This window comes from Epinephelus moara, chromosome 4 (genome assembly GCF_006386435.1).
Source record: "Epinephelus moara isolate mb chromosome 4, YSFRI_EMoa_1.0, whole genome shotgun sequence".
Taxonomy (NCBI): Eukaryota; Metazoa; Chordata; class Actinopteri; order Perciformes; family Serranidae; genus Epinephelus; species Epinephelus moara.
Genome location: NC_065509.1, coordinates 16,924,397 through 16,935,086, shown reverse-complemented (window position 1 = coordinate 16,935,086; position 10,690 = coordinate 16,924,397). Strand labels below are relative to the sequence as shown.

At 43.1% G+C, this 10,690-nt stretch overlaps 1 protein-coding gene across 2 annotated transcripts in view; it reads right to left on the bottom strand.

Annotated features, from left to right (window-relative positions):
• The window catches only part of n4bp3 (NEDD4 binding protein 3), a 35,275-nt gene that overhangs the window by 16,212 nt on the left and 8,373 nt on the right, over nt 1–10,690 (bottom strand). The window contains exon 1 of one of the 2 annotated variants that reach the window (XM_050043237.1): nt 9,017–9,146. The exons of the other annotated variant lie outside the window; for it this stretch is intronic. The gene's annotated coding sequence lies outside the window, so the exon portion shown is untranslated. Of the gene's footprint in view, nt 1–9,016; nt 9,147–10,690 lie in introns of those variants that run through there. 2 annotated transcript variants of the gene reach the window in all.

Here is a 10,690-nt window from a genome sequence, read left to right as displayed (position 1 = left end):
GGAAAACATGCAAAAAAGTAAGAAATCAGGAAGGGGGCAAACACTTTTTCACACCACTGTAGATATCAGTAATTCCTTTTTCACTAGTAAGAATAACGATCACAGATATCTACAATGGAATTTTCACCTGTTGAAAAAGGATTGTAACTAGGGGTAATGTAGTTTCTAGGGCTGTACTCGACTCAGCGTTTTGGCGGTCGAATCGGATTCGGCTGTTCAAAACAGACATTTGACTACTTGTTTCTTTTTTTCATATAGACTATCAAGCAACACTTTATTGAAGTGCCAGATTTTTGAACAGGGTTTGGCGTCATGTTCAGGATGACAGAGACGTTTATATAATACAGTAAACAAGCCAGGTTAGCCTTCCGAGCTAATCTGTGCTAACATTTTTTGTCAACACTAGATATCAAACAAAAGCCAGAGACTATCATATTAAGTTGCCGGGAGCTGTAAATTCCCCACTTCTGAGCAAAGGGCATTAGATAACGTTATCTTGGAGCTTGACTGGACAAAGTCTCTCTTCCCCTGTGCAGCTGCCTCCATCTTACTCAGACTCACTCTGGGTCTGGGGCTGCAGCTGCCTATCCATTGCAGGTATCTTCACCGTGCGGACGGAACAACTTGAGGTAGTGTAATGATTTTACCCCGGAGAGCAGCGTGAAACTTGACTGCTCAACCTGAAGAATCTCAGTCAACTGAAGGGTCTACGAATGATGATTCGAATCTTCCACTTAAAGTGAGCAGCCCTAATAATTTCCCATTGATACTGACAGTTTAGTTTCCGATATATCCGACATATCAACAAATCATTTTGGATTAATTCATTCATCTTCTGAGCTCCTAGCCCTCTGATAGTCTGGCGACCTGTCCAGGGTGTACCCTGCCTCTCGCACAAGGACAGCTGAGCTTTACATTCTGTAAACACATGAAGCTGCTCCCATGTCTCCCCGGATCTCTGTGCTTGTTTGTGGCAGAAACTCTCCCATCCTCTGGCTCGTCCCCGCATCTGTGTTCGCCGCTGACAGGTGACATGGAGGACGACCCGTTGGCAACAGCCTGAAGCCCGTTGTCACTAACTCTTAAGTAAGGGGAAGATCTAATGATGAATTTATGTAACGCAAGTAACAACTTAAGTGTTTGATTAGTAACTGTAATGTGATTGCTGCATTTAGGGACAGTAGTGCCTTACACTACTCGTTACTGAAAAAAGCCATTTTTGGCGGCAACACCCAACACTGGTCTTTGGACTGTGGGAGGAAGCCGGAGTTACAGATAACTACAATGAACACTTCCACCAGTAAAAAATGAACTGTTAATATCAATATGGAAAATTTTGACTGATGAGAAATAAGTTGTGGATATCTTTAAATAGAACTGCTGCTAGTCAAAATTACATTATGGATATGTTGGCTTGAAATTCTTACCAGTCAAAAAGCAATTGTTGATATCAATTGCAATTGCTTTTACTACTAGTGAATAAAAGTTAAAGGGCTTGCCATCCATTACCTGCCCGGTGATCTTTGGGAACTGTGGCATAATGATTTCTTATGTTGCCAAAATCAAACAACCAAACTCCTCTTTCCCCAAAGAAGCCTGTCAGTGCTTTTGTTCTTCAACATGTTGGACATAAAAACAAGGATCTCATCATTCATTCATTCTCTTCTGGAACTTCTTATTCTGTTAGGGGCTGCGGGGGGCTAGAGCCTATCTCAGCTGTCCTTGTGCGAGAGGCGGGGTACACCCTGGACAGGTCGCCAGACTATCAGAGGGCTAGGAGCTCAGTTACTGAAAATAATAACGGATATCCTGGATGACACGTTTGTACCACAGGGAGCACAAAATTAAACTGATGTAAATTCAAGTGTGACTTATATCTGATACTGTGGAGTTTCCCCTGTCTCAATCTGTCAGGGTGAGCTGTGCCCGAGGCCGACTAGGAAGGAACCATCCTACATGAGAAGGAAAGGAGCGCTCTCCTCTCTGATTGACTATAACATGCTGGCGTGTAATGTGTGAGTGTGAGAGTGTCTGTGTCTGTGGGGCATGACAGCAGAGGAGCGCTCAGCTGCAGTCTCTAATTGTTAGCAGGTTATTCATTATGGATGGGAGACAATCAGGCAGGCAGACCTCGTTCCTCTCCACAGACCCCGAGGCTTTTCAAAGGAGCCAAGATGTTCAAAAGCAGGGTCGTGAAATGTTCCTTCTTCCGTGCGTCTGAAGGCCGCTTGTGTGTCATATAATATATCACATCTTTAAAATCTGACAAGCTACACACAGACATGGAAATCTGGGCAAGCGCCTCAAGCTAAACTTCCTTGAGGCAATTCTTGTCTTTTGTTTTCTGAATGAGAGATGCAGACAGAACTTTGCGTAGAAAGGTCGACCTTCATATTTCATGACACTCAAGATGATGAGCAGTCTCTCTGTGGAACACGGGGCATAATTCACTTGCGGTTAGACATGGCGGTGCTAAAGCTGAAGGCCCAGTGTTCAGTCTCACACTGTGTCCATTGATGAGCAATACTCCAGTCTTTACGGAGGTCAACAGGTCATATTTGGTCATGGCTGTAGATACAGGGTGCTATTGAGCGCACAGACAGTTAAGAGCAGACGTTTGATTCTACGAGTTCTGACGAGACGTGACACATTTTAGGGAACACTGGAGCAGCTTGTATACCGTCCCATACCACTGTATACACTCTAAACTCATGAATAAAATATTGGCCCTACTATTTGCCGGCACTGTGTGATGCACTAATGGGGTTTTTAAAGGAATATTTTACTGATCTTCACATAATATAACTATAAAGCCTTAGTATTAACTCTACAGACACTAGCTATGTAGGTTTCTCTTCACAACCTAACAAACATCATGATATGTATTGCTTTCTAAACGTTTCTCAGCCAATACCGACAGTTGCTGATATTTTGGTACATTTCTATTTGCTACATGATGAGTACTTGTAATCAGTCAATACCAGGAGAATCTTTTTTTTATGGTTCTGGCATTTTAAACACTATGTGCCCACTTTTGAGTTTCATGTGGCACATTTTCAATGGATAAACAGTCTCTACTTCATTTCAACTTTGGATGGATCTATTGGAACAACAGAAAGATTAGTGAATGTCATCCATCTCATTATCTTATGTATATTAAACAACATGTTCGTCGTTTAATGGATCTGAGCATCCTTCCTCTCCCAATGGCTCTAGATGAGACTAAATGCTATCAAACTCTCATTAATCATTTCCACAGCAGCCTCCATAATTACTGACCCAGAGGGGAAAACCTTGAAACTCAAAACTTGGGACAAATTGGGACACAGTCGCTGCCTTACTGTAGGTCCTATTCACACTAGATGAGTATTACCTGGTGACCCCCTATTAAAATAATTGCGGAGGTCGTCTGTGCAGTGGCACCCCAGGGATCATTCATTGATCAGATGGGGCCACTGAAAATCTTGGGGTGGCACACCAAAACCAAAAGCCGTAACTGAATTTCAGGAATTTAACTATGCTGTCGTAGTATAAAACTATGTCAATATGGAGTGTTAAGGAAGGAGTGTCAACTTTGGTGTCTTATTTTTAAGTTAATATTACTAATTATCCAATATAAAGCAACTAATACTGGTACACTTCACAACAATCCTGTTTCAATGTGTCCTGTCAAAACACGTAAGGCATTTCATTTTTCTTAAAATAGGCTTGTTGTCCTTTTCCACAAAAACACGTACGTTAATTGTACAGAACAAAACATTTACTGGGAACAAGCCCTTGTAAGTTTAGCGGAGACACTTGGGTACCCAGAGAACCCATTTTTCTTTTAATATCTTGACGTGAGAGTTCAAAGGACCACTTTAAAAATGATCAAGCCAGTTTTTGGCATGTTTTTCAGCCCCGTCCCGGAAAAGCCATGCAGATATGGTATCAATGGATGCCTTATGTTGTCTAGTTTCACAAGATACCACTATCTTCACACTAGCTTAAGAAATGGTTGCGCCACAGCCTCTTACAGACAATAATATCAGCCACAATTTTTTTTTTGCCACTGGGGCATGGGGGTAGGCCAGGAGTTGTATCAATCAATCAATTTTATTTTTAAAGCCCAATATCACAAATCACAATTTGCCTTAGAGGGCTTTACAGACATCCCTCTGTCCTTAGGACACTCACAGCAGATATGGAAAAACTCCCCAAAAAACCCTTCTCCCTATATCAGGGAGACCATGGCCCCCCAGCCCCCCTCTTGGGAACGCCACTGCATCTGTGATCTTAATCCGATGAGAATCCACCATGATGACTGCAATTCATTAAACTATAATTCTACCGCAATTTACCCACAATATTCTGCCAAACACAGAGGTCATGTGATAATATTAGTCCAGTTTAAATCGGTCTCTTGGTGATTTGCGGTCATATTTAGGTCTTTTGTTTTCTCCGCACCTCTTTTCTGCCCTTTTCCCAGACGAGAATGATGGAGGCTGCATTGGCAATGATACATCAAGTTTTGACAGCATTTTGGGTGCAGAATGCAAAAGGCTCATCTCGCTGCACAGCATGAAGAAAGATGATCAGATGGACGACATGTGACAATGTGGCAAAATCCATTGTTTGTGTAACCAACATTTTTTGATAAAGAAAAAAGGAGGTGACTGCACATCACAGCTCATGGTGCTGTGTAGTGTTCCTGTGTAGTGTAGAGTGGAGTTACAAATGACTATGTGCATCATATCCGGGAGATAATGTCAGTGAATTAAAGTAAAATACAGACTGCACTTATCCCCTGTGAATGTGCTGCATCTAGCACAGACGTGGGGAGGTAATTTCTAAATCACCCCTGGTAATACTGGTCTCGTGTGAATAGAGCATTAGAGGATCTGTAGTTACACCATTTTTATGAGCTCTACAACTGTTTAGAAGACTCACAGTCTTGATCATGACTGGCATGCTTTGACCTGGACTCACTCAACAAAATCATCTGTCAAGACTTCCTGAGATGGGTTTCCTCACTTTGCATCTGTTAGCCTATTGATGGCGGTCTGCACAGTGCACCTCAGCCTTTACTGCCTCTGCTGACATTACAGTATTGTATTTCTGCACAGAACTCAATTACTGGCCCTGACTACAGTAGCAATGTCAGGGTTATCTGGGGTGACTGGTTGGACTGGTGTTTCATGGGACCTTATTGATCTGAATCTGACTGATGTTACATAAGGCTGCTTCAGCGTGAGAATAGGGCACCCGAGGGAGTGTGCTCACATGGCCACCTCTTACCTCTAAATGTGTTATTAGTGTTATTTATAGGGACATTTTCTTCAACAACAACCGTGTTTCTGCTTCTCTTCCAGCGGCACAAAGAGACTGTATTGTTAAAAAAATCAAAGAGTCTTCAATTTGTGGTGTGAAAAAGGATTGATTGCATAATCCCTGACTTTGTTTAGACGAATGCCTGCCTTGATCCCTCAGTGAGGCTACAAGTTCAACCTCTATGGATGTGTGTATGTGTGTGTGATAAAGAGAGATTAGTACTCGCAGCATAAGGATAAGTACTTGACCTCAGTGTTGTTTTAAGTGACATCCACTTGCCCTTCACTCATCCAACACACACACATACACACTAATCTACCAGTCACCCTGCGTGGTAAAAACAAGGCGCAAACAAAACATCTGATACGAAAGGTAATCTGATACAGGCAAATATCATTTTAATTTTCATACCATCTTTTCCTTCACTGAAATAGAATTTCTAATTTTACATGTATCCAGCAGCAACTGCATGTCTCACACTATCCATCTGTTCCACCGTCGCAAGAAATAATGAGTCCTGCATTAGTAATCTAAGAGTTGAACTGTAGGAGATAATCTCCGAACGAATCAAACAATTGCCTGTTAGCTACCTTACCTTAGTCATTGTTGGTACACCTGTCGATGTTTGTGTTCTCGCACAGCACGCCTACTTAAGTTACGATTACAGTAGTGCCTCCCCAATGAGGTATTGTTTTCACCCCTGTCTGTTTATTTGTTTGTTTGTCTGTCTGTTATTGATATTGTTAGCGTGATATCTCAAACGACAGATTTTAACATGGGCAACCCTAAACCCTAAAGGGGTTAACTTCTTGACTTAATGCTAGCTCCATGACTTGTGTCAAAATGCCATCTATGGCTGAGTTATCAGCGAATAATAAAGACCCCATCATGCTTAATGGTTGCATACATGATGTCATTCTGATTCTATAGCTAACAGATCCCAACCAACAAGTCAGCATCATCACCAGTTGATGATCTGTGTAGGAAACATGGCAATAAAGAAATGGTATTGTTGCATTGCAGTTAGTCTGAGGGTGTTTTCATGTTAGGTATGATTGATTTGCACAGTGCCTGAGTACGACTGCTACCCCTAGCGCTCAGCTTTCCACACCCAAGTACACTTGCCTGATCATCTATGTGACATTTGTTAATGTTGTTGCAAGAGTGCAGAAAATCGCCAGATCTAAGCTCATACAATGGCATCGACCTTCACATCACGCCAACTATTGTATATTTTTTGGAGAAAATGTCAAGACCGACCCTCTCGCCTGCCTTCCTGCTGTATCACGTATGACTGTGCAGTTCGCATGCTGTGCTCATCAGATTTCATGGGAGACTGGTGGCGCTGAGACACGCCTTTACAATACTTCTTGCTGACTGCTTCTTGTGTTAAATGGTTGTCAGCTGTTGTGTTTTGGTATCTTATGATTTTGGCACTACATTCAGGTTTTAATATATAAAGTACAGTGTTTGGCATGACAAGAGTGCTATAATTAAAAACAACATGTTTCCTTGTTTTGAGAATACTACAGCGCTGAGATAATAATCCTTCCAGATTTTTGTTCTATATTATGTAAATGCCTGATGCCATCTGCAACATTTGAGATATCACACTGGATAAACACACAGATTTCAAGTTTTAACCTGATGTAATCGAGGAGGTCAACAACTGTAAAAATGACACCGTACAGAAATATTTCCTCACCTAACACCATCGGAATTTGTGAGAAAGCAAACAAAGTGGCATGTAATTTATTTCACCTTATCCTGAATCCAGTACAAGTAGTGTGTTTGGTTTCTGTTCACCTTGTCAGCAAGCTAAGCCTGTACAGTGTTTGCCAACTGCTGCTATCAGCAGAGTGTGTTTAACACAGACCACAAGTTCAGACTGAAGAATGTACAGGGAGAGAGCGATGTGAGGAAACACATTCCTTACATTTCTCACTCGGTAATTATTAATGTGCCTTCACATTGCCCATGCAGCACTGATATGGGTGATGTGGACAGAGGCCTTTTTCTCTGCTGCAGGCTCTGAAGTGTTGTGGGTTATTTCAAACAAAAAAACTAAACAACAGTGTCTATTATCAAAGCACCTTGGTTCCCATGAGAGCTAAGTTTGGTAATATCAGACATTTAATGACTGATAATTCTACCACATAATCAGAGCGGGGGAGCCGCACAGTGTTAAATTGAGCTGATAAAGACAAAAGCATGAGAACTAGCGTCTTATTAAATTCATTAGAGCGAGGACAGAGGGGGACGTGACGTTCTCTTTTCTCTCTGTGCCTTCTTTGTTTCCTGGAGCGGTTCATGTAGGAGTCACCGTTCTGTGATTACAGAGATAGAAATCGAGTGGTTCCCACATCGACCCACACCTGAACCAATTCCACTTAACAGCTGCAATGAACGTGCGTGCATCCATCCACACACCCTCAGTGTTAGACCACACACTCAGCACAAACACAAACACAAAGGGAAATGTGTGGACTGCAGCTGAAAATTGATTAGGATTCAGAGGAATACACGGATATGGATTGACCCGCAGTATGACTGCTTTAAATGTTGATGATGTTCCAGTTTAAGCCTAAATGAACGTATAGATAAAAAGCTTTCCTGATCACATCACAGCAAACTTCTTCTTTGATCTCATCTGCACTGTAAGACCGGGAGAGGAGCAGAGCAGGGTGCGTGTCAGGTAGTAAACACTGATGCTGACGCACGCTGATGCAGAGTCAGGGGATCAGCACTTTTTCCTCCTGTGGAGTTTCTCTGTAAATAAAGCGAGTGTTTGTTTGTTGGTGCTGAGGAGCAGCACAGTGGGAACTACTGAAAATCAGCTTGTTCAGCCGACTCGGGTCACAGCCTCACTGTTAACAATGACAGCAAAGCAACAAGAAACAACAGTGAAACGTCAACACGAGGGGGATTTCACCTTGTGCAGCTGTGACACTTTGCCTCAAGCTATACAATTCAATAATAACACAAGTCAATCCAATGAAATCTTGTTACACAGCTTGGGTACAACATTGAGCCATGAACAGTCCTCAGGGGGAATTCCAGGGACACAAATAGACCATCAGACCGACAATCATCAAGAAAAAACAAACAGAAGAAGAACGTAATGGAAAGAGGGTTTATTGAGGAAATCAAGACGCACAGCTCAGCGGAGCAGATAATCCTATATATTGTTCGGAAAGCACCATGTGGCTCCATTTTGGGACTTTCAATAATTAACAGTTAATTAGCATATTAGTTCTGTGCTGGAAGTGAACTGGGAGGCTGCTGCTCAGTGTGACGTCATTCGCCCTCGAGGAAAGATTTTGTTAAAAAGTTAGTTAATTCCAATTCAACTCCGCTGCAAACAAGCATGCCTCACGGGATGAGTAATTAACAATCAGGCTGCTTTCCCCTCCTCTTCACAGCTTAAGCTGTTCTTCTGACAATGCAGCCGTAAATCACAGTTGAGTTCAGAGCATTTTGAGCTTGCTGGCATGTAAATAAGGAAAACTTTCCCAGCAGCGTTCTCAGGCATGAATACAATATACACACACAGGTTAGGCAAGTTCTTGCTTTGATCTGAAGCCAGTGGACTGTGGACTTTAGGTACTTTCAGTATCGTTAAGACTGACTTTTCAAAGCAAATAAAAACCCAGATAATAGAGATAAAATGAAAAGGTACCAAAAAGGAAAAAAGTCATTTATTTACCTGTGTGTGTGTTGTCCACCTGATACTTCACTTCTCTGCTCCTGATCCCATGCTCACTCTGTTTTCCTCTCTGTCTGTCTCATGCGCGCGCTACTGATTATCACGCCACATGACTTCCTGTTTCTCAAACTGTGATGGCTGTTGGGAGGTGTGGATGGGAGGGAGCTGCTTGGTCCTAACCACTGACCTGCAGGCCACCACAGGATGACTTTGCACTGAGGACTAAGCTGATCTTAAATTGTGTGTAATAATTGTTTGAATACAAACAGAAGCATCACTGGAAATTTACCCGTATGTTTTATATAGTAAACTGGGACAAATCACTAATTCGACCTCTGCAGAAGCTGTAAGTCTGTTTCGGTACTTTCCTGTTCACCCTACACCCTCTCCTTTCCCCTCCTCACCTGCTCATCTCTTTGTGCTCTTTGAGCCCTCTCAGAGGCCAGTATGGTTCGACTTGTTCTCCCAGTTTCACAAACAAAAGCCCCGCATGTGAACCAGCTTCGAGGCGGTCAATCCAGGCCAATGCGTTGACATATGAGAGCCAGCTTCACCGGACAAATGCCAACAATACAATGTTTGCTCACGGATAATAAGACAATAATGAGAGATCAGCCTTGGGTTAAAAGACAGACAGCAGGAACACAAAGAAAGAGGGATGAGGGTCGGAAAAAATAAGAGCGCAAAAGAGGAAGGAGTGGAAAATGACAGCATGTGGGGGTTGTCTCAGCGTGGACCGTCTGGACAATAGTCTGAGTGTAAGTCCCCTTTCCTGAGGCCGGGTTACTGGACGGGTTCTGCGTCGTATCAAGTTACATAACTCAAACTGGAGACGCTCGCATCTTAGTGGGAGGAAAAAAGAGGACATTGTTCTCCGCTCCTTAACCAGGAGAGAGCCACTCCTCTCTTCTTTCTTCACCATGTGATGCAGGCCGCAGAGCTGAGGGGAGTGAAAGAGGTATCTGGACCTCTTAAAGCTGGCACCAATAGGTGGGCATACAGGAATCCCAGCTAATAAAGCACCTCGCCAACCAGAGATGCACAATGTAGCGATTGGCAGGCTATTAAAGGCATTCCAGAGCAAGAATGAGATGTTTGCGGGACCCTTTAGCCTGCCAAGTGCAATTTAAAGAAAATCAGCTGAAATATGAAAGGAAGGGATAACCCCATCAAAGCAAGGCAGCCCAGTCTAACACTTGAGCAGGTGCCACCGTACCCCTGTCATTACCTCTGGGCCCCACAGGCATATCCAGTCTCAGATTCCACAGATTCTCAGTTGTAAGTCTCTCAGCTGGCCGACAGAGCAGCGCCAACAAGAAAGCTCTGGGAACCTGGAGGAGTGGTGAAGGTGGTGCATGTGCGTGTGTGTGTGTGTGTGTGTGTGTGTGTGTGTGTGTGTGTGTGTGTGAATGGATGGAAACGTGGCGGCAGCATGATGGAGCAAAGAGAGAATATGAATGTGGAGATCCACAGATGGAAATGCAAGGCAGAGATCACAGAGAGTGACGAGTCAGGGCCTGCTTACAGATACTGTACCTGTCTGACCAGTCAACTAGACAAGACAACAACTCGAGCTAGACTCATTTCCTCTGCCTAAGCTCCTCTGGACAATAACATTACAGGAAGCAGCTATGGGAGGCTCACTGGATGTCTGGCTCCTTTGAAATAACATTA